We start from the raw sequence: 25,747 nt of genomic DNA on the forward strand, positions 1-25,747 counted from the left end.
TTAATCCTTGTAATTAAAAATTAAAAAAAAAATTAAAAAACTATTCTAGAGAAAAAAATTTAAGCCGAGGTATTTTCATATACTTTTCGTACATCTTAAAAGATACATGCTATTTGGACTTAGTAAAAAACCTTAATAAAACATTTTCCAATTTTTTCACCGACAGATCTCCCAAACATATAGTGATGGATCCATACATAAAGACATATAGCAAATCATTTTCATAATTTGTTCTGTCTACTGGATAAGTGATGTTATCCAAATATGCCTTCTGTATACAGAATTTTTCGAAAGTATTGGGCATGCAGTAGTTCTGTGTTAAGTTGGAGATTAAATAAGTTACTTCAAAGCTACTGAAGGAAGTGGAACTGGAGTCCAAGTACCTGTGAAAATTCGAGCATTTTGAATGTGAAACATTCAAAGTCTGCTTGGCCACCATTAAAAAAACCCAGAACAACAAGGACACAGTAAACTTAAAAGCTTAGGGTTTGGTATGATGGACTTCAGACACTGAGAAGTTCTCTGACACTTAGCCTGGACTAAGACCATCCTTTTTCTCCTGTCTTCGGAATACCTAGTAGGCATTCTCAAAAAACTAATAGGCTAGGTCTCTAGTCTGTATTGACCTTTTGTGTCCAAAAAAGGGTAAAAAATATGATGAATGATCTAGAAAACATCTTAATAGGAGTGGATGAGGGAATTGGAATAGATTTGTCTGAAGAGTAGGATGTTTGGGACACCTCATTGGTTCTTTTCTGACATGTCTCAAGTTAAAGAGGTAAGGGCCTTAAGTTGTGCCAGGGGATGTTCAGATTAGTTCTCATAAAAAGAAAAATTCACTGAATTAGTAGTTAGGCACTGGAAGAAGTTGTCCAGGGAGCTGGTGTGGAGTCACAGTTTCTGGAAGTCTTCAAGAGGGATCTGGATGTGTCAGTTGTGGACGTGGCTTAGGGGTTATTGTCATAGTGCTGGACAGATGGACTAGATGATCTTGAAGGTCTTTTACAACCTTGGTGACTCTGTGATTCAGTAATTTTTAGAAAATGTTATGAGACTCACAACTTTTCTCAAAATACATCAATTGAATGTAATACCCTGTTTCTTTTTCTAGTCTCAAAAACCTCCCAAAGAGAAAAAAATAATAAGTAGAAACACTAAGGTTAAGATTATAACTATAGTATTCCTCCTGATTCAGAAGCTGTTGATTCTTCATGAAGTGATTCACTTGCTTTCTATATTTTCCTAAACACCCAACTATGATTTTTGGACATTCTCCAGTCCTTCACTTGTAGTTACTATTTGCTATTGTGATTTGACAAAAAAAGTACAGAGTAAAAAAAAAAAAAAAGAAATATACTTTTGGACATAAAAGGAAGATCAAGAATACAAGCCTTCGTTCAAGCACTAAATGATTTTTTTTCCTATGGTTAAATAAATTTTCTTTCTGTGTCTCATGAATTATATACCAAACCAAAAGATGGCTATAAATTCATAAGTAGAATTTCCTGCCTTGAGTATTAACAATAGCTGTTGGCCAATACAACTATAGCAAACATGGACAAAATCATCCAAATTTCAGGAAAAAGAGAGATAATTTAAAGTTTACAGTAATTTGAACTTGTAATGGATATAGCAAACATATATCAAGATAGAATATTAACATACACAAGACACACTATGCAAAAGTGCAGGATAAATACCAGAATCTAAGTCTTCATTACTTTGAATCTGGTCTTATTTTCTACAACCCCTTTTATCACTGTAAAATTTTTATAAGAACAATGTAAGAATGTAGCTAAAAAAATAATAAGCATCTTAGAGATATGACTAAATAATACCAATGGAATTAATTAATAATAAATACTTTAGTATGTACTGTATTACAAGAGTGAATTCCATACTGGCTGTTTGCTTGGCCTCTTTGCACACATATTAGAATGGATACCAAGGGGGTAAAGAAAGTTTGGCCCATTTTTTTCCTGAGATTTCTGCATGTTTCAGTGCATTGTATAGCTAGTTGCATTTTTCTGCAATTCAGGGATGGAAGTTCAATGTGTATACGTCAAAATTATCATTAATGTTTGGCAAAGATGTGTTCCACTTTTATTAAATGGAATGTGGACAAGAATGCAGACCTTCACAATGCATATTTGAGAAAATCACAATATTTGCAGACTGGTAAGTATATTTTTACTGCATATCAAGCATATAATGTGACAATTTGTTGTTCTAAATTCATGCCTAAAAATAAAAACCTTCAAGAAACCACCAAATTTTTCTTCATTTCAAGCTGATAATTTATTTATTAAATTATTATGAAATAATTGATTATTAAAAAGTTGCAGTTAAAATATGAAGTTGTTTGTGATATTCAAGAGAAATATTTTCCATTTTGGACTTTAATATAATTAATAAATCCCCAAAACCAACCAAACTAACTTTGAAGATAATTAGGTCATTGTTACATGCATTTTGATTAATCATTAATCAGTCTACTGAAACATGCTTAAGAGATTAAAAACTTTTGAAGCCCAGTTTATTTACAGGCCAAGAATCCCAAAGAGATGGGGTTTGATCTTTCATCTCTGTGAATGTCCTTTTGCCATAAATGCCTTTGAAAAATGGACATTAATTGCTATTGTATGCAAAATTGTTATTTGGTTGTATTTTATAACAACTCTGCCTTTCAAAAGTAATAAGCAATCAATAATTAGACCCACTGAATAAACATGCATAGTTTCAGCTATTATTTTGTGACAACATTTCCAAAATATTGACATATACAAGGTGCATGTTGTGCTACACACTGCACTGAGATGGGAAAGGCACCAATTTCAGTTTGAGAACACTGAAGAGAAAATAGAATGCAGGATAGTGCAAGTGCATGCAGCAGACTGGGGAACACAAGGAAACAATGAGATGGTTCTAATCACCATCAAGTGCAGTGCTTTCAGTTCACCAGCTGCCAGACATGTACCAGGTTTTGAGAAATTGTAGCAAAGAAACATCTCAAAAAGCAATCATTCTTAGTGTATGTCAAAATCCTCTATATTAATTTCTTTTTTAGTAGTCTCATTTACCAGATCCTGCACATATGTTCTGATAGTACAGTTATTTGTGTATTTTAGTCAACGCTAATAATTCTCATATGCATTCATTGTATATGTGTCCTTTTCCTATGGCTTTGACTGTATATAAGTTTATATGTCCACTCAAACTTTAAAGTTTGTCAGAGAAAGTAACACCTAGTAATTAAAGACTTGTGTCACTTCCATTTTATGAATTATTGCGCTAGGCTGATTATTTAGTATGGAAGGCAGATCAGTACTGAAAAGTGGCATAAAATCTGACCTCTTATTAGGAAAAAATCAATTTACAATAATATAAACCCCCACCTTGGACATTGTTCCTTTATACCTAGTAACAACATGGTTAGTATTTTATGTTTACCCATAGAAAAGGAGAGGATTTATCATGGACCACTGTTAAACAGAGGTGTCTTGGAATCAGGAGACATGGCTCCAGCTTTCGACTTGACAAAAGACTTCTGTAACTTTGGGAAGTCACTTGGGACATTTTAAAAATTGTTTAAGATTTTTAAAAGGTATTTTCCAGCTAGGGCACAGCATGACTTTGAAAAATGTAGTACCTAATACCTATTGAAATAATGGGTCTTACACATTCAGGCCTCTGTCTGTTCCGCTAGGAACTTTCCTGGATCATTAGGTACCTAAATACACTGAACAAATCTGGCCCATAACTGACTTGCAGGATGATTTTCTATCTGCTAGAAAGGTAACAAGTAATAGTATTCCCTTACGACATTGGTATACGGAAACATGCATTAAAGATTATAGCACTGCTAGATATTGAAGCATGGGATGGTATATCAATATGCAACACAGATCATTAAAAAATGTCATTTCATAATATTGATGGTGCAGTAGTATCTAGAAAACTGCAGACAGTAATGCCCAGCCTGTACCAGAGACGATACTGCAGAATTAAAGGTGCTTTACAGACTGCGACAAAAAGGATTAAGTGCACTGGAAAAAAGGTGCAAACAGAACTTAAGAAGAATTAAAAGAATCTCACAGACTGATAAACAAAAAGGAAACCAAACTTGCAATCAAGATCTTAAATGATCTGGTATGCTTGCTGTTCTAATCACCTGTACTTTGTACCAATTTACTTTCATCCGCACATTAGACTAACACTTTAGCTCTAGGTATTTTACTTTTCTCCTTTTGCTTTGATGCACTATTTATCTATCAGATATTCTGTAGTAACACAGGTATTTTATGTTAAATATATGTATATGCTAAATTTCAAAGCATATCTTTGTCTCTACTGTTTGTTCATTTGTCCTGAGTTGGCCACCCTCTTTTCTCTGTAACTACTGATCAGATCTGAAGAACACTTCAAATGTGCATTGAAACAGGTGTGAATTTAATGCATGGCACTGCTGATGACTGAAGATTGTGCATGGACTTAACTGTGCTGATTAAACAACAATTATTAATAAACTTTATGATAGACGATAATAAAAAATACAATTCATGAGAGAGTTTAAAAAGTCATAATTACTTTTAGAACATGACAGACTACATCTAACCAATCTCTTTTGGATTAGCTATCTTCAGAATCTTTTCTGGAAGTATTTTTCCTATTATTTTTTTCTTCTTACCAGTTGTGCTCCACATATATAGCATTTGTATTTTACTAACACTTCATATTATCTTAGAGGTATTTTGGACCAGTATTTCTCACAACAGCATCTTTGTGTCACTGATGCTTTGTCAGTATTTGAAAGTAAGGCTGTTGTCCTGGAATGGAGAACTCCACTTTTGGCATGTGAATAAAACAATTCCATTAGAAATGGGTAATGTAAGGCAACTCTTATTAGGAAAGAGACTGAATCTAACAAATAATCTCAGTTTTAATAAATAACTTTGAAATGGAGAATGCAATGAGGAAAGATCACTAAGAAAATTTGACCTGAATCTTAATTACCACCAAATATGTTATATCCCACTAATAGTATAAATTTATGTGACAGTTAATGCATTGACAGAGACTGGGAAAACAAGAGCAATTAAAATCCTCATAATCAGCTTGAAAGTCTTTAAAATATACTTCAACATACACTAACTAGAAATTACTATCACATTTTTTATTATATGCAGCATTATTAAAATCCTTGACAAAAAAGCTAACTGCTAGATATTATTAGAAAACCAGTATTCAGTGAAAGATAATGTTTCTTTACTCACATCTCAAAACAGTGACAATATTTAGCTGACACCACATGAACTGCAGCTTTTAAACATGCTGTTCCTAATCAGAGGTAGAGAGAACTTGTATTTTGCAATAAAAATAACCAAATCACTGGGCAGATAATCTACTGGGGTGCCACTTTCTCCCCTGCACATCTATTTCCCTTTCCATGACTTCAAGCATAGAACATTTGTGGTTTATTTTGAACATCAAACTATGATCATATGTTCATACATTGTAATTTTTAGCAATGACAAGGAAATATCTTTGTCTTTTATAGTTCTAAGAAATTAGTGATGGATTTACATACATTTCACTGTTTGTATCTGTGATGTCTGTTTTGCTATGGACCTGAAAGCCTGGGACATCAGTGACAGGCCGAATGAACTTAGCAATGCTAAGTATAGTGATATTTGGTTCAGTACTTGACAGTGAAAGGAACTACATGAAATCCATAAACAGTGTGGTATGTATGGCATTCTTTGTGAGACATTTTGTTTTAAAGACTTGCCATGGGATCTTTTATTTCATTTTATTTTTTCCACTTAAAATTGCTACCACATGTAGAATATATGAGGCAAATAACAGTTTCAATAAGTATTCAATAAGGCAAATAAGTATTTCATTTAATTCTGTACATACTTTAGGTCCATGCTAATCTATCATGTAAAGAAAAGAAGCAATGAACAGAATTTTGCTTCAAAGAACATTTTAACTTTTTCTCAGTCCCAACGCAGTAAGGTTCTGACACTTCCTTTTAGAAACTTGAAAGAACTATCACCTGAGATATTTTTCAGACAGTGAACTCCAGAATATATAAGTTAAGGAATTTCATAATTACATATTTCCCTGTGTTTCCAAAGCTGCAATGAAAATGTCCTTTCAGGAATAACATTAACATTTTCACAATGAGAGGTACAATGTTAATGTTATGTACCACATGAAAACCAGATCATTGCCTAAAGGAGTTTGGACAATATAAAGAACAAATAAGGTAGAGTTGAAATCTATTAATTCTCCTGTAATCTTCCTTAGAAAGTCTTGTCTCAGCTGAAGGAAAAAAAAAAAGAAAAATCAAATAGATCTGTTTCTGCTTTAACTTCGCTGGGTTGAATGATTTTGCATTGAGATCTACAGATGGCTCCCTGAAGCTGTGATTCCCCATTACATCTCAGCATGTCTGCTGTTCAGACATTGTCAGCAGTGAAAACATTTGTAGCAATACAGAGATTAACTTGCTTTCATTATGCTTGTCTTAAAAAAATCACCTCCCATTCCCCTATCCCTCAAAGTATGTGTCCCTCAAAGTACAAATTTTTCATACAACACAGAAAAAATATAATTACTGGCATGAGCCAAAGATACCCATGAAGACTGTAGGGTAAGGAAGCCTTTTCTTCTTCTTTTCTGTGGGAGGGGAAAGCATAGGGGCTGCTGCCTAAGGCATTATGAGCCTGAGAAATTTACTGTAAGTTTTAGGCAAAGTGACAATGATAGGAATATTCAAGCCATCCAAGCATTTCCTATGCAGTGAGAAAGTGTTTTTAATTCTGTATCACTTTTGTCTTTTCTGACTAGCTTGGTATAAGTCAGTAAAACTTAATTGTGAAGTATTGCTGATGTTCTCACCATTGTGTAATTTAGCACTTATATCCAGGGAGAGAATAAAGGTGGAAAGGAAAATCTGTTATGCAACAAAACACTAATAGAAGAATGCATATGGAATGAGAAAACTTCATACAGACAGAAGAAAACATCCTAGGAAAATGAGAAACCTTAAAGAAGATAATTTGAAAATAATGTGATGTTTATATGCAAATAAGATACTGATGATCTCCCTTTTCTTACAGTATATTCAACTAATTTGCCATGAGGCAATGTAAAAAGCGATAACAGTGAGTTAGTAGAGTAGGGAACCTCTGAATGTTCAAAGGAGACATTCAATCATTTAAGACTCACAGTATAATGTGGTGTGAAATTATTATAATACTTTGGGAAACAGCCTAGTTAGCACAGAGGATGTTCCACTCTGCATGGCTGCTTGGTGCTCTGTGGAGGAACATCCAGTGCTCCCTGCAGGTCCACCCGCTCTGTACAGGTGAGCAGCTAGGCTGCCTCACTGGCAGTTGAACCTCCCAGCTGAGCAGAGGAAACAATAGGAAGATATCTAAAAGAATTGTACTACTTCTTTTTGAAGTAATGCTTACATGGAAGTAGCAACTTTTAACCCAAAGGACCACAAAGCGTTCAACAAAGTGAAATTCAAATTGCCCTTTAACCATCTCTATCGAGCAGCATCTCTGGATTCAGACCAGAACATGTTGCTCTAAATGTTCTCACAAGGATTATTTGGCGCTTTTTTCCTTCTTTCTCACTCCCAACTGGGAAACTCATCCATTGTTTATGAAATCTTGTAATTATGATAAGACAAAAAAACCTCCTAGACCACTTCTCAAATAAGAGTAGAACAACCAACCAAACAACCAAACAACCAAACAACCAAACAACCAAACAAAAACCTGCCACAATATTTATAATGTAAAAAGTAACAAAAAATCAATTTTGGTGAGTTTGCCTAAGCAGTTTTGACAAACAGGTGTTGTATTGTCTTGGGAAGGAAAAGTAATATATCAAAGGCAAAACTGTAATTCATAATTTAGTTGCAGTTAACTAGCAATGTACAGTGCATTCTTATGAAAGTGCAGAAACAAGCAACAAGTACTTTTGCTTATTATTTTTGCAAATATAGAACTTATTTTCTCAGATTTTTATTTTAGTCTTTGAAATCTGAAGAATGAGAGTCACTTGAGGAATCCTCCCTTTTTTCCTCCCATTTTCTGAAATTCAAACTCTTTTTTTGTTTTTTTTAGGAACTACTAGAAACAATTAAAAAAAAAAAAAAAAGAAGAAAGGTATGCTATTACAGACAACTGAGTCCACAACCACAAGTGAGTACAAGACGAAGCAGACATTCTTATATGTCTATTTTGTAGTTGTGTAACAGCAATTCAAGAACCTGCTGCCTCTTAGCTGAAATGTGCTGATGGACTGTAGAAACTAAATTATTTCAGCACTTGTAACTGTGTAAGTTTGCTTATACTATGGTATACCCTGAATTGCAAGAATGGACATGGAGAAATTTTCAGAAGTTTAGATAGTCAGCAAGCTCAGAAGGGTGGGACACCGAACAGATGCATGGGTATAAATAGCCATGGTGATACAGTTGTTTGGCTGTGGTTTTAATTTTGTATATGTTTCAGCATTTTATATAAGAATATTCACTCCACTAGTCAGCAGGAAAATGTTTGATTTTTAGATACAAAACTATGGTATGTTAGTGAGCACAAAATCAGAGATAACCCACATACAAATGCAAATTGGAATGTAAATTGAACTCCTACTCTATCAATTTTGAAAATGTTGCACAGTTGCATTCTCATACTGTCCAGTAACAGATTCATAAGCCAAATACCGAAACACTAGTAAAATGCACATTTAAATCTCATTGCAGCTGGTAAAAATCAAACATCTGAAAGTTTATCTGAAAAGAGGTATATTTTCTTCTCCTAGTGAAAAATCTAATTCCCAGTTGCCCTCTTAGCAGCACACATTAGTGAAACCCAATGACAAAAATGAAGAAATAATTAAATATTGGAAATAATCCTTCAATCAAGTTTGATCTCAAACATTAGAAATTTTTTTTGCTGTCTGCACTGGATTTGGACCCATGCAGCTTCTCAGAGCACTTATAAAATAAATCATTTATTGCTGTTTCTTAATGTGAAGATATGAAGTGATATTACTTGTTCTTTTTCACTTTGCTATTTATGTAACCGATAAAAATCTTGCAATAATACCCCTTGAAAAAGCATATAAAAAGGCTTTTATGAATAATAATTATTCATTTTAAAGTAATTAAAGCAGAAAATATTTGACCCACTAACTTCAAGATTTTATTTTTGTTTTTCCTCTAGCAAAGGATAGTAGCAATTCCCTTGAAGCCAATTTCTTACACAACTATAAAGAACAGAAGACTTCAAAGTGCATTTCAAACTGCAATATATATACTGAATCTTTTTGGCAATGTAGTGTTAAATTGCACACCAAAGTACCTAAGTACCTGAATTTTGACTAACCAACAGATAATGAAGCTTTTTAACAGAGAAATTAACTCATTCCATTTTCCTCCTGATCATTATCTTAAGAATGCTCCTACTTGGTTTGGAACTGTGCATATTGTATTTCACTCATATTTACTAATTTTGTATTCATACAAGAAACTTAGCTAATGAAAATTCTGTACTGAGGAGGCTCCAAAATAGCAGTTAATGCAGTTTTTGGCAACGGTAAGTCATAGGGACAATCAGGCCAAAAAGTTCTCTATGTTTCTGTAATATCAGAGAAGTAGAGATATCCTTAATCTTCAAGATTGCAATCAACTCAACCACCTGCATAGTAATAACAGAATTTTCTTAGAACCAGATTTAAATGGTTTCTCAAAGGGCTATAAACCACCCCTGCTTCCTTTCAATCGAGACATGCATCAACCCACTGAATACCTAATTTGCACATTATCTTATGTAAAATATCTTGTTATTGTACTTTTTTAAACAGTTTGGACTGAGCTTAGACATAGTTTAAGCACACATAAGTGGGTATGACTTTTTTTTTTCTTGTACTAAAATAATGCCAAACAATACCAGGAGTCATGGAATTATTATGTGGTTGCACTAACTATGCTATATTGTTCTCCGTAAACCCCCCCAAAAAAAGTTTTGCCATGAACATGTACAGAGTTTTCAAAATGCAGGGTGGAACAATCACGAGCAAAAATGTTGACACTGTCATCTTTTCTTCATGGAGAGCAAAAATCTTTGGGCTTGATAGAGGGCATTCTGTGAGGGGTAAATAAGGTTGGAAGAAATGGTACAGGAGAGGGTTTCTGCTAGTTTAACACATCTGCCCAGAGAAAATATGGAGATACTGAAAATGAGAACACCTTCTGAATCAAGACATTTCTGTGGATCTCTTTGCTTCCTATCTCTTTCTTATTTTGCTGAATGATGCTATTTACCATGAGGCCAAGAGGGAGCAGCAAATACCACTTTTGATTGACCAATAGGCTGAAGTTTAACAAATTATCCTTAAACTAATCCAATAATTACACATGTTCAAAAACATGTCGAGTAATTGTGATATATTGAATTTCCTTCCCTTCTTTTCACACATTGAAACAAACAACGGAGCTAGTATGTGCTTAGCAAAATGCTATACTCAACTACATCTGAAGTGTTTCCTTTTCATCCATTTATTTCAAATGTGGGACTTGACTTCATGACTGGTCCAACTGGCCCATTTTCTCCCTTTGATTTTTTTCATAACTGGGGAAATTAAAAGCTTTGCACAGCTTTGCACTTTTCTATATTCTCCTGTGTACCACAGTTGTGTGTATTAATCCTTCATCTTGAATAAGAAATCTCTCTTTCAACCTTCAATAACTTGTAACTTTTCCAAAACGTTCCATGTAGATTTCTCCAGGCTCATACTCCTCATCTTGGAAGAGCATATTGTATTGTTTATCTAAAATGTTTCCATGAACTCTTAATTAAATTTCAGCAATCTTGTTAAGGAGGTAGTTTACTTAGTCTTTTGTACAGTGCTAAGGACCATTTCCTACACCAATGCTGCTCTGTAATTTATCACTGAGCACTGAGTAGTCAACACACCTTCTAAAACAGTTACTTTCCCCTAGCATTTAGAAGCAGCTGCCTTTTAGATTAAATAGATCTATTATTTAATAATTCTCAGAAATGCCCCTCAGAAGATTAGAAAAGGAAGTGTAGAAGGTTATTTGACACACTCTGTGTAGAGAATTTAGATAGCAGACTGTAATTATCCAAATTGGAATTCAGCCAGCAGATGAAGGCTAATAATAATCTTCTGTGAAAAATGCCATGCAATCTTGCAGGACCAGACATGCCAGAAACATCTCATCTGGAACATGAAAACTGCAAGAGCTCAGTGTCTCTAACATTTTGCTTGGAATAGTAGTTTAGTCCAAATTCTAGAAAGTGCTTCCAACAGAAACAGCACCATTTCCTGCACCTCCAGTAATATATCTAAAAGTGAGCGTTTAAAGTACAAAACAGTCTTATTGTACACCAAAAAGTACTATGAAAAGTTCCCAGATTTTGAAAACATTTATGGGTATTCTGCGTAGCAGAGAAGGCAACATATATGGGCAGCTCTTCTCCTGGTTAAAGCTGTCACACCAGAGAACAGAATTCTGGATATAAGTCCATTAATCAGAAAAACTAATTTTTTTAAGTTCAGTCAATGTCAACATGCAAAAAATCTCTGGACAAGGCTCACCACCAAAAGCTATTAAAAATAGTTTACCACAAGACAGATGAAAGATCCTTTCAGGAAATTAAAGTTGTTAATATATAAGCCACAGACTAGATGATGATCACTTGCATAGATGATGAATCAAAAGTGGGGTTACCACTTTCGGATTAGTGATGGGGTCAGTTTTCCTCACATCTCTATCCTCAACAGAGGAAAGAGTATGTAAGGAAATTTGGAAGAACGGATATGTTAAGATCTTTTGGGTAATCAAATGATGCACCAATGTCAAGGTACTCCAGAACATCTTCACAAAATCAATACGTGTGCAAATGCAGGAGTAGGCAAGTTTTAGAGATTTATATTAATATTTATATGCATATAGGAAAATATAACTAAATTATACCTGCATGATGCTGAACTTGGAACTCAGAGACTTGACCTCAGACACACCACTGAAATTTCTTTGTAATTATTGACTTCATGTTCCAAAGCACTGCCACAATCAGGAAGAGTAAAACAAAGAGAGTAAAACCTATCCCCTACAGAAAACATTGATGCACCCCTATCTCAAGCACTGCCCAGAGTTCTAACCTCCTATCCCAAGAAAGTCAGAATGATATTAAAGAAGATACAGAGATGGGCAAATAGCTGATCTTGGAATTAAAGTAGTTTCTTCATAAGAAAAAAATTAAATCCCAGGTCTCTTTTTGGAGAAGGCAGCGTTCTGGAAAGAAGGTATCAGAGTAGTATGTTTCTCGTTTTCATTCAGGATATTTTTTTGAGCTTTGTCAGTCGTTGCTGTGGGTAACTTGGAGAAATAGTTTTCCTTCACCCAGCAAACCACAAAGGCAAAAATGCTAGAGGATATTCTATTTCCTTGAAGGACCAGTGTCATGTGTGAAAGCTGTTCTACAGCACAGCTGTGTGCCCTGGCTGGGGCACAGAGATTGTGTGGAGCTGGAGTAAGGCTGGTATGTCTGAGTCATCCAACCTAAGCAATTTCTACAGAGCAAATACTGTCTAGTTTTTCAGGTGGTTATAGCCTGGACAAACAGGGGAAGATTTTTATTGGTGGAGTGTGAGGAGTGGAAATGTCTTCCAGAGAATCTTAAGGACTCTATTCTAAAGTTGGCAGATAGTGGAGTTTCTACATTACAGATTTTGTCAATTAGAGTCCAGACAATGACCTATCTCTCATATTATACTCTACCTCCCCCTCCATTCAATGCAGAATAATTAAACACAAACATACAATAGTAGGGCAATGGAAGGACAATTTGGGTATTTCTTGTTGCTTGTGATTTTTTTTTTTTTGCCTTATCAAGTCAAAAAGAAATTTTTTCTATTATAATACCTCATTATCATATTAAAAATTGTTGATTGTATCTGTTCAGTCATACTTTGCCAGAAGAGTAAAGAAGATCTCAAAAAAGATTGGAAAATGGAGGTTAAGTTAAACTTTTAAGCATCATTGGCTGCCTTTACATTTGCACGGATAATGCCACATTTTTCTTCAAATATTTTTTGGTCACTGCTGCCTCCATAAGTGGATGTCTGGAAGAAAATATAGCATTACTACAGTTCAGCATTTCCAACACAAATTTTCTTTTTTTCCTCCTTTCAAGACTTTATACATTTAACTGCATTGTGATAGATTAGACAGATAAAGAAGCTTTCAACAGAATCACAATACAGGTAATTAAGGGTCTGTCAGCATTTCCATTATGAACTCCATTTAGTATTAAGGGCTTAGCATTTTTCCATCATTTCAGAAAATGTCAAGCTGAAAGCTGGCATGCAGATTAGCAGCCTGGATGCAAATTTGTTTACACAAAATATTTAAATCTGCTCAGCTGTTTTAGATTCAGAGATCAGCCAGAAACTTTAAACTCTCAGGGCTTCTCATGTGCTTCTGCCAAATTCTAGACCAAATCAGTTTAAAAAAAAAAAAAAGAAATGGTTAATAAACTCTTGACTCATTGTCTTCTAAAATTTTGATATTATTTTCTATAAGATTTTAAAAATATTTTAGATTTTTGGTCATCTTGCAATTGTAGTCTCCCTCCTGCCATCTTTATAAATGGATGATGAATTAGAATGGGATTTGAAAATTATAATAAATTATAATAAAACCTGATATTAATCTCATCATGTCAATAATCTAGCCACCTAGCTCTAATACAGTTTTAGGGTACTGGCAAAAGGAATCTGGTGGAGCTCAACTGTTAGAGCTTTTCATTTTCATCAGTTCAGTCCCATGCAAGGTATAAACAGTTTTGTAGAGCTGTCACATCCTAAATAAACTCCTCTACATTGAAATGACTATTTTGCTTCTTAGTATCAATCTGCTCTGTTCTGCTAAAAGTCAATGACAAATCTTCAGTTCAGTGGGGAGAAGCTCTAAAATAATCTACTAGTAAATATTTCAAGAAGGTTATAATTGAATGGATGATCAATCTTTTTCAAAAGTACACTTCTCACTCGAAAAGTAAGAAGCTTTGAATGGGAAGACTTAGGGGCACCAAGCAGTGTGAAATAGAAACAGTGTTAAGAACATTAATTGAACCATCAATAGAAATGAAATTTAAAAATAGTATTGTCAGGTAGGGAAAAAAAAGAGATTAAGATTCTAAAATACAGATATTCAAGTAGATAATGGACATATTTGTAATACTGATAAGTGAACAGGAAAAGAGGAAAAATCAAAGATACAACTTCTAAAAAGTGCACAATCATCCAAGTGTGCCAGACAAAGAATATGAACCTTGCCCAGAGCAATCTGTGAATTAAAAGCACAAAAAAGGTATGATAGAAAAGAGATAATGGAAGTAAATTTTGTACACGGGAAGCATGGAGGAAGCAGATGAGGAGGAACAGTTGATCAAATAAATATATCCATATCAGTTTGGCCAGAGGATGTTTACCTACAGTTAGCTTAATAATGCACAATATTAAAACTTGTAAGAATAAAGAAAACCTTCCTCAGAAAACACCTCAACATTGCAATGCAGTTATGTTTTCAGAAGTGATGATTCAATGCTTATTGCATTGTATACAATATTCTAAAATAAACTATCCATTTTCCGTATAGTTACCTCAGATTTATCGTAAATTCCAGGACGTAATTCATGTTTTCTTAATAATTACAGTGGTTCTGATGAGTAGTTTCTCTCCTTAGTTGGTATCTGTGGCACACTCTGACTCAGATTTGTGATAACTCAGCTATCAATGGATTTCAAAGAGGTGACGAATACAGGAGGTCCCAAAGGGAGCAATTTGGAACAGTCCTTTTCACAAGTCAGATACACAGCAAACTCTCCTGACTTCATTGGAATACACAAAGTCAATGGGAACAAGTGCATAACAGTACCCCTACAAATCTAGCTGCTTTATTGTATGTGATTTTTTTTTTCCTTTTGTATTTAATTATTTTGTTTTTCTACAATATTATGTAGAATCCTGAGTCCCAGCAAGTCATTTGTGGTCATCACAGGATGATGGTATTAGTAAAGGATACAGGAGTAATATTAAATCTGTAAAATTTCTGTTACCATGCCACATGGACAGTTTAACTGTATGCATTAGAGCTTGAAAAACCAAGAAGATATATCTTGTATTTCCAAAATATATCAAGTGTTCCAATTTTAACTATCTGATTCTATACTGTTCATTTATACACAAGTAAGTGTAAAAATATCTCATTAACAAGTTTAAACTTTTTAAAAAATGTGTTTTGAAGTTTTCCTCTATGGGGTGAATGGGTATTATTTTGGTTACCAAACAATAATCAGGTAAACAGGCACAATATACTAAAGAATGAAAAGAAATACAACTGAAAAATTACTCTTCTAATCTTGCTTTCTTGGAGATGATATAAAATCCAAAGAACTTCCTGAAAAAGTTCGTAAGTCTAATCTATGACTGTAAGGCTGGGAGGATATTTCATTTCTGAGCATATTACCCTTACATGATTATTACTCTGGGCCAAAAAAGGACTTTAAAAATTACACAGAAACTGACGAGAACGTTCTATATTTTACTGCAGGCTTTATGTTATTGGGACTTCTCCAGTGGTACTTGTGGAGTGGGAAGAGAATTTGGGAAGGGAGCCCAGAAGTGCAGAGGAGGCTGAATAAATTCAGAAAAATTACAGAGCTAGTTGATGAGCTAGATTTGAGTGTAGTAAAAATATATGGATAGAGCTTAGGAGAATGGTGGGGTTTTTTTATGGGTAGTGTAATTTAAAAGTAGCTGAAAATAGTGTAGAAACTCATACATGTTTCAATGGACTGCAATTGTAGTACTAGAAAGATTTAGGAATTTTGAAGCATATCCTTAGGAAAGTTATGGAGGTAGGCATGCAGGAGTCAGCAATGCCATTGAACTTGTTCTATATTAAACATTGATTCTGTTGCTCGTTTCTATATCAGATAAAGAGATTTGTGAATCATAAGCTTGTTTTCAAAAAGACTGTGTCTTATATGATTGGTGCAACTTTCCACTGCTGACAGTGCAAATGCCAATATACTTCAATATATTATATTGATAAAAACTCTAACCAGGTGAGAACTTTTGTGAGCACTATACTGATGCAAAGATTGCCCTTTTATTATGAGTTATTAAGTATTTCTTCACTTGTGGACATTTGAACTTCCATGTCATGCATGGCACTCATCACTCAGCACTGCTGGGTTAACAGTCGGGCTTGGTGGTCTGTGAGGTCTTTGCCAACCCACTCAATTCTTCCATTCTATGCAACAAGCATTACTCAAGTCAGCAGGAGTCATATAACTGAAGTGTCAGCACAGACATATTCAAGGGAAATCACAGAAGATGAGAGCATATTCATGAATCAGGCATAATTCTTCTTGATAGAGGACACAATTACAGACACCTGCTACCAGAAGTACTGATGTGTCTGTGCTCCTGCATGCCCTTGGAGATGCAAGGAAAAAGAATCATATCCATAGCCAATGGATATGATTGTGTGAGGGGACCAAAGACCTTTTCTTCCCCCAATCTTTGTTTAACCATGTAGGCTTCCCAAAAGTCAGGATTCGGACTTTTGTTTTCCGTTATATTTCAGTTCTTGTGATTTTGACTCATCATATTAGATGTCTTTAAACTAAGGCAGTGGCAAAAAAAAAAAAAATAATAATACGAAATCTTGAAACTGGGTTAAAAAATTGTAATTCACCATATGTCCTGACAAAAACAGGACTATTCTGGGGTTCTAAGGACTACACCTGATATTGTATTAGCATACTATCATTAACAATTAATCCAGTAGACTCATCCTGAGAACTGCTGATGTGACCACCAATGAAATGTGAAAAGAGCATTTTCCTATCCAAATATATAATTTATTTTCTCTTAATCATAAACAATTTACAGTAATTTCACGATTATAAGCCGCACCATTTTGACTAAAATTTTGCTCCCACCCCAGAAATGCGGCTTACACTCAGGAACGGCTAATATGTGAAAAACTTTCTGAAATTTCCAACCCCAGGAGTGCAGCCGAGGTGCAGAGCCAAGCACCTGCCAGTAAAACCCGGGATTACGTGATTGTTACAAATTGGTTACTCTGTTGCGCGGCAGGTGCAGGCGGGCTCCGTGCCGGCAGTGCAGCGGGGGCAGGGAGGCGGGAGCTCCATGCTGTCACCCCCGCGGCCTGGGGCAGAGACGGAGGCTCTGTGCTGCCATCCCCATGGCCTGGGGGGAAGGCAGGGGGCTCCCGCCCCCGAGTGGCCCCGCCGAGCGGCAGCGCCGAGCTGGGTCACCTGGCCCCATCGGCAGCCCCAAGCAGGCCGAGCCCGCACGGCCCGAGCTAAGCCAGTAAACCCCCCGATCTCGCGATTCTGTTACTAATTGGCAACTTTGTTGCATGTGGGTCCTCGCTGCAAACGACAGAGTGGCTTATAATCAGGTGCGGCTTATGTATGGAACGAAATGTTTGCCGACACCCGGAGATGCGGCTTAGAGTCAGTGCAGCTTGTAATCATGAAATTACTGTACTTGTGTAATCCTTAGGTTTACAACATAATAAGAGGTTTCCAAAGACCACTTCTAATTAAAACATCTAGCGTATATTATGAAATAGATTGCTTCTCTTATAATTAATATTTATGAGTCAAACAAAGTATATGTACAGAAAATAGCAATTCGAAACTCAGTACAAAAAGAAACAGGAAAATATACTCTCAGAGATCTTATTCTGGACTCATCTTTTGCCTTCAATGGGCTCAAACAACAGACAATTTTGAGGTGCTTTTTATATTTTGTTTTATAGCTTCTATTTACCTTTGGATCAAAGCTCATATACAGAAGCAAAAATGCAACTTTTAGTATAGGCTTTTAAAAGAATACTTTTAATTAGATTAAGCTTCAATTCCCAAATAAAACTGCACAGCAATCAAGAAAGCTAACTGTAGTTTTAGTACTGGGTCAGATTAAATAGTGGAGGAAAGGTTTTACAATTCAAGTAGCTCAACACTATGTTCAATGAGAGTATCTGTACTTTGCATTTATGTGGTTCAATTTCACTAAGGACTTCAAACTACACTTGCAGGTATCCGCTTGCTGGCTTTGAAAACAGCTCTATGAGGAGATAATGATGGTAGAGGGTTCATTTTAACTGCTACTGAAATACAGCCACCTCTGATGTATGATATGTCAGCCTCTTCAAATGATAATACCAGTATTAAAATAAACCAGAAAATAGCACAGAAATATTCATTTTTCTGCACTTGAAAGGTGATTAGAGGTTTTCAATCTGCTAAAAACAGTTTATAGAAACTATATTTGGAAAAAACTTTCCTAAATCAGTAGGAATAAATACACCAGTCAACTTTCAATGTGCTAGGATCAGTTTTTAATTACTGGTTTTAGTAACTAGTGTTTTTTTCTTTTCATCAAGCTTTTCTCCTAACAAGTATTCATAGCTATCACTACTATCACTCTTCTTTTGTTAGTGAAATCAATTATGTATTATGGCAGAACTTCCTTCTGAGATTGGGAATACACAATAAATTAAGAGGTAATAGATAACTTAGGAAGCACATAAGTTTCAAGTTGTTACCTGTGACTTTGCAAGGTAACAATGCAGTTGAATTTCTTCATAACATAATCAAATATGTGGATATAATTTCTACATATGCATATTAGATATGCATGTGTAAATGTATAGGTATACATATTTCCATGAAAATTAAATCAGACAAGTTACATACATAAATATATATAAGGCTAATAAGATACATAAATAGGTGAAACAGACAGAACAGAATTCAAGGTCAGAAACAGAGATTCAATTGCTGTATAATCCAAGTAATCAGCTCAGTCATTTCTGCCTCGAGCCTCCAAATTCTTTCAGTTCTATTGTGAAGACTGTGTTATTTACAGGCCTTGGGGGATGAGAATTCATCACCCCAGGAATGCTTCTGTGGTTAAGTTACTTACAGTTATTTTCCTTATTTCTATGATACAATGCAAATATGACACATGACACTATGATACATTTTGTAGACTCCAAGGGAAAATGGGGAGTCCATCTCTCTATGTCTGTGCTGGCTGCATCCCATCTTGATTTTCAACAACAGCGTTCTATGAGAGGACCAAGCCCTGCTGAAATCCCCTGTTTGCCATTTTTCAATATCCCAGGGCTCACCCTTTATGAGTAACACTATTCCTAAACCCATAAACTTACCCAACTAAGATTTCAGACCCTAGGAAGGACATGATGAATTCCCACTATTTCCTTCTTTGACATTTACAACAGTACTCAGCATCTGTAATGCTGAAATTATGAAGCCATAGTAAATCTTATACATTCTGTGAGAACAAAGCAATGCAACAATGATTGTAAATCTGCCCAGGAAAGGTAAACAACGGAATGTAAACAAGTACAAATGTAAATGGTGTGTCTGTGTGTATTAAAAATTCTTCCTTATAGTCCAATATCCTTCTCCATTCTACTTCCCAGAAGAAAAGCTGGATATTGGAAAGGAGATCTTCAACTTTTTCTAATATTACTAGGCTTTTTTTTAAATAAAGGAGCGTGAAAACTGGTGCATCATATGTCTGTTCTATTTAGGTCTCTGCTCTATTCAGGTCTAAGATAATTGCCAAATATTGTTCCTTGCATTTTAGATTTAAAAAAATATTATCTCTTTCTTTGGAGGAGAATTTTTTCCATTTCATTGACAAGGAAACATTCTTCTGTAAAGTTGATTGAAAGGCATGGGTCCAAATCTTGTAGGAGTTCTGGATTTTCGCAATAAACTCTATCAAGGAAATTACATAAATGAAATTATGAGGTAAGGTTAATAACCTCACAATAATTAGTTTTATCAGACATGTCTCTGATTTGTGACTTAAATATTGCTTCTTCAAATATCTCGCATAGTAAGTGTTGTCTTAAAATTTTGGGGATTTAAGGAAAAAACCCAACAGCTTAGACCAAGTTGTCTGCTCTCTGACTGCTCTTTCCTGGAAATTACCTTATAGTAACTGGTAAGCTAATTTCCCTCAAAGGCTTTGTTCTATCCTTTCAACCTTAACCATTATGGTCAGAAACACAAGCTGAATGATCTGCATCAGCAAGTAGTTGAAGCTGAGATGTCACAACCCCATAGAATTAAAATTGAAGTTTACTCTTAGTGGAAAAGGGAAAAAAAAAAAAAAACAACTAACTAACTAATTTTACAGCAGATCATAAAGCCTTTCTTATTCCTACCATTCCAATTTATCAGATTCTGTAGAATTAAAATTTTACATATGATTTTAGTTTATTTTATAGATGCTTTCCTTTTACTTATACTGTCTCTTGCTGTCTCAATATCATAACGATGGATTCACTTGGCCTTTCTTCAGAGGTGCTAACATGTCCCCCAGACTTACTAGAGCCACCTGCTCAATACCTCTGAAAATCAATGTCTTAGACACTATTTTTTAAAAACTACAATACAAGAATATCTTACTCTTCATAAAATTTTCTCTGAAAAATTGTTACAGGCAAATTGACCCATCCCCACAGGATATTTTAAAACTTTTTCTAATTTTTCTGAACAAGTATGTGCTTTTCTTTCTTGTTACATGTGCATTCAATGGTTTCAAATCTCTTTTTTTTGCAGGTAGACCTTCACAGCACGTCAACAACAACCAATTTTATCACAAATGTTCATAGAAGCCAGTACTTTCAGCCAGATGAAGAGTGCAAAGAATGCAGGATTTATATGAATGCCATAGTATGGAACAGGGAAGGAAGGCAAGGCAAGACAAGGCAAGGCAAAAAGGCAGCAGAATGAAAGAGAACAGACAAATGAGAGGAACAGAGGACAGTCCATGTCTTTCCAAATGTGATTTTTCAAAACCAGCCTATATCTTAGGGGACCCAAAGCTGCTGGTTGCTGAAATCTAGGATGTGCTAGTCAATCCACTTGCTGTGTTTCTCCAATCTTTCACTAGACTGCTGCTAACTGTGATGGTTGGAGATAAAGGGCACCAAGCTAGATGTGCAATTTTCCTGCTAGACCTGTTGCTCAAAAACATCCTCCCTAATATAAACAAGCAAGCAAAAACCTATAGGTTTCTGCTATGTTTCTGCACAGGAGTATTGGAAAAGGAGGAATTTTAAAGCACATCCACAGAATTCTTTAGGTCTCATGCACTGGTGCTTGCAAATTGAGATGCTGATAATGGAGTTGAAGCTACAGCGTGCCCCTCTCCAACCCGTATGGCTGCCTGAAATGCCGAGCCTCTCGTAGAGGAGCGGGCTGGTTGTGCTTAGGGAGTGAGGGGCAATTTCTGTGTGTCAGCCAAACAAACCAATCAACCGACCCCAGCGCTGCCTCGGACTTGTCAGCCGGAGACGTGCAGGAGTGACCGGGATAAAGTAAACAAAGCCAAAGGACTCTGACTGTGTCAGGACTGCCCGGAGGTGCGGTCACCCCAGGCGGCTGCGGGGGCCGGTGTCGGTGCCGGTGTCGGTGCCGGTGCCGGTGCCGGTGCCGGTGCCGGTGCCGGTGTCGGTGCCGGTGTCGGTGCCGGTGTCGGTGCCGGTGCCGGTGCCGGGCGCGGGTGGAGGCTGCCGCCGGGCAGCCGCCGCTCCGAGCCGGCTCCAATTTGAGAGTGCTGCCTCTCACAATGAAAAAGAGCAAAGCGAAGGTAGGGATCTCCCGTGCCCTTTGCGAGTTCCGCCGAGGGACACCGGCGGGGAAAGGAGAAATGGTCCCGATTGGCGCTGCTGGGAGGGGTCTGTGCTCCTTCACCGCTGCCCTGCAGGAGACGAGGCGGAGGAGCCGAGCGCTAAGGGGAGCACAGCCGTGCCGTGTTTCAGCCCTGAGAGGCGGGGGGACAGAGGGTCACTTTGCCTGCAAACCTTAAGAAATGCGTAGCTCGAGAAACCGGTGAGTGGCGGTGCGCAGCCCGCTGAGCACAGCCAGCCCTGTGTCACCTGCGGGGGCTTACGGCAAACAGACACCCTAGAGGAGGTGAGCGGGTGTGGACGAGTTGGAAAGAAAGGACGACGCTGGCCCTGCTCCCGTCAGTGTGTCCCTACCCCCCTGCATGGGTACATACATACAAACACACGAACTAACACGACGCACACACACACACACACCAAGATGCAGCATCGGCATCGACCATCTGGGTATGAGGAAACCTGATCCTGCTGTTGCTCTGCCGACCATTTCCACCTCGGGGATAGAGCCAGCACCTCACTGCGCCCACCCGTGCCCCATTGAGGAAAGCCATCAGCCAGTAATCCCATATCCATCGTCAGTAACACCATAAATCAAGTGACTGGGAAGGAAGCGATGGGGAGGGGCTGGTAGAGCATGAAGGGAGCGAGATTGAGGTTGGAATGAGAGAAAAAGGAGATTGCAGAGGTGGCTAAAAGAAGCAGGGCACGCTTTGTCCCTGATAAATACTCCACATGCCAGGTACCCATCACTGGAAATGGAAATGGTTTTCATTTTCACATCACTTTTCCTGTCAATGAGCCGTTCAAAATCTCAGTGCTTCATCTCCCTTTCATTTTAAAAGCTGCCCTTGTTCCGCTTGTCACAACTGCAAGAGGGGAACAGAGGAACAACAGCAGCGGCAAAGCTTCATTTTAGCCAGGCAGACAAAAGTCGACCTTGGTGCTCTATCTCTTGGAGCGACAGCCAAATAGAGGCGATGGAGGAATCTTATAGAATATGGTCATTTAACTTGATTTGCTCTCTGATTTGCCTCCACTAACAGATCACTAGCATACTGGGGGTTTTTTTTGGCTTTTTTTTTCCTTGGTGGAGGGAGGTGCCAAACCGAAGGCATACAAGTATCTGTGACTTCTCTCCTAAATCCCCGGAAGCAAAGCTCACTCATGCTGCCTAATTTTTCCCCCCTATTTTATGCCCTCTCCCCCACCTCATGTAAGGGAGTTGGACAGTGGAGTTTTCCACTCTCTACTCCTCTAAACTGTGTTTGTATCTCCCTTGCCTCAAGGGTGCTTCCTATTTCTCCCATGGTGTGAGGGGAGGGAGCTTTCCTGGATGTCTTGTTCATCTAAAGGGAAAAGCATAAGATTCATCACCCCCTGTAGCTGATCAGGAATCACTCTGCTTGGCCTTCTCTAAAGGCTGGATCATGGATGTGTTTGTTTGTTTTAATGCCTTTCATGCCTCTCAGTTTTCAATGGTGTCATCTCTTTATTTTTTACTCCATGCCTATTGAAGCAAGATTTTGTTGGACATGGTTACATGGCATAATGGACATTGCGTAAGCAAGATTTTAATTGAAAAAGGATCAATTAATCTTCACTTCACTTTTCCTATCACCCCTTCCTCAGTAGTTCTGACAATTTCTTCTGCCTTCTGCTTTCTCTCCCTTTTCTAACTCCTTTTGTTGAAAGTATTGTTAAAGGTTCCAAAGAGGCATGAATTTATAGATAAACGTGAAGGATTTGTCTATATTAATATACAAGCCTAATTATCCAGATATGAACATGGTTCCTTAAGCATCCTGGGATAGTTTGACAGTTTGACACCTGTAATGATGGGAGAGCTGTGGCTCAAGACTGGGGAAATGGTGACAGGACAATGACAAAAATAGGGAAAGCCTGAGAGACAGATACCAAGCAAAGCTGTGGAAGTGGTCTGGATGTCAGGAATGACAGCAACAGTTTGGGTGTTATGATGTGATGCTGGACACAGCAGAAGTGTTTAAGCAAGGAAGGGTATGGGCTAGAGCTTGTGGAGATGGAGTGTGATGAAAAGGCCTTGCCAGGCAGTGGTAGAGCAGATGCAGGATCTGGGGAGTCATCTTGCTCCCAACATCTGGAATGTTTTACATGGGCAGGTATTCATTCATCGTTTGCCTCTGCTTTCTGGAGGCAAGAACTGTTGACACAATGGGAATGTAAATCGAAGTAAAACGCTTCTATTTGGGAGTGGAGGGAGAATTAATATAAACGCTCTGAATAGATGCAGTGCTGCAGTGAGTGTAAACCAGCTCTGTAAGGCTTGGCTGCCTAAAGGAGCCTAATCCAGAATGTAAAATCTCATCTCCTGGGTCGGCAGTTTCTGGGAGAACCGCCCCAGCCCGAAGGAAGTCTATGGAACTGCCAGGGTTGGCACCGGGGAAGCTTAGGCCCTGACAATGGGAAGATGGAGAAACAGCCAGTTTTGCAAAGCCCATTTTTCCTCTTTCTTTTCTTGGGCCGTTTCTGGTGCTTTGTCCCAGCGTTTTTTCCTCCCCCCACGCCCAAGGGCAAGCGGCGGCTCTCAACAGGTGCCGGGGGAGCCGCTCCGCTCGTCCCTCGGTCGGATGCTGCCGCCCCGCGACTCGCGCTCACCAAGCAGCTGCCGCGGAGCCGCGCCGGAGCCCCGCTCGCCCCCGCACCGCGCCCGCGGGGCCCCGCGCAGCGCACGGCGCGCCTGGCCGGCATCCAGCCCGGGGCCGGCGTCCAGCCCGGGGCCGGCGTCCAGCCCGAACACCCAGCACCGAGAACGCGCTAATGGGCAGAAGGCTGGACCGGGCAAAAGAAATGCCCCCAAAGCCGCGGGTCGGTGCTGATAGCAAACCGTCTCCAGATCGGGGCAGAGCGTCGGGAGCGGCTCCCTTCAATAGATGCAAACAGAGAAAGGCTGCCTTTAATTACAGTGTGCATAAACGTCGTAGGCAAGCCCCTTCCCCATGGATACCCCGCGTCAGGATAACGCGGGGTGAGGTAAAAGCCCTCCAGACCCTCCCCGTGAAACGCGAATTGTCTTTTTCAACGCGATGCAAATGGGGGGAAAAGCAGCTGCAAAGCTTTACAATAAACTGTTTCATCCAAGCCAGCGCCAGCTCAGGAAGGCACGCCTTTGAATGCCACCCCCACAAGACACCTCCTTCCCACCCGTGCAGGCAACCTCTGTAGGCGATAACCAAGTCTAAAAACTCGGAGAGGATCGATAATGTCTACTAAATATTCTGAGAGTGTATGAGTGTGGCGGGGAGGAGGGATGAGGATGAGGAGGGGGATAAAAGGGTGATTAATCGGATATTAATCACTGGCCACAAACAAGGGGAGATTATTTCGGGTAGGCAGCCGACTGTGGGGAGTAGCAGAATAGATCCTTTTACTGAAGGCACGCGTGATGGGATCGGCACTTCACTGTTTAGCGATGCCTGTGCAATTCGGCAGGTGCACATTATTCAAGCCACATATTTCTTCTTTTCTCTGTGTGTAGCATTTCCCTTAACTGTCTGCAAGCGCAGACTTAGTGAAGATATTTATGCCGCTAACTAGACATTTCCTTTTTGCTCCCCTTTCACGAACACAGAAGCAAGAAGAAAGCAAAATAGCCTCTGCCTCGGGAAAAAAAAATAGAGACAAAAACCAGCACTCAAACTCCCTCACATAAATCAGAGAAAAGGGACCAAGGGAGGGAAGAGAAAAGGTGTCGATCTTTGCACCCAGCGACAGACCATGCCTCCAAGGCTGAATTACCAACGCACCTTTCCGACAGCCTGGGAGCCCTGCATGCGTACAGACAGCTGAGCGTGAAGCGCGTTTCGGGCTGTGAGACGGCTATGCGTACGCTGGGCTCCTCCGTAACTTTCCCCACGCAACGGGTTAAACTAATAAGTG

General features: G+C 38.1%; 1 protein-coding gene across 4 annotated transcripts in view; it reads right to left on the bottom strand.

The window, feature by feature from the left end:
- LOC116996220 (CUB and sushi domain-containing protein 3) overlaps window positions 1-25,747 on the bottom strand; it is a 617,877-nt gene that overhangs the window by 591,292 nt on the left and 838 nt on the right. The gene's annotated exons all lie outside the window — the stretch shown is intronic.

Source organism: Catharus ustulatus, chromosome 1 (assembly GCF_009819885.2).
Source record: "Catharus ustulatus isolate bCatUst1 chromosome 1, bCatUst1.pri.v2, whole genome shotgun sequence".
Classification (NCBI taxonomy): Eukaryota; Metazoa; Chordata; class Aves; order Passeriformes; family Turdidae; genus Catharus; species Catharus ustulatus.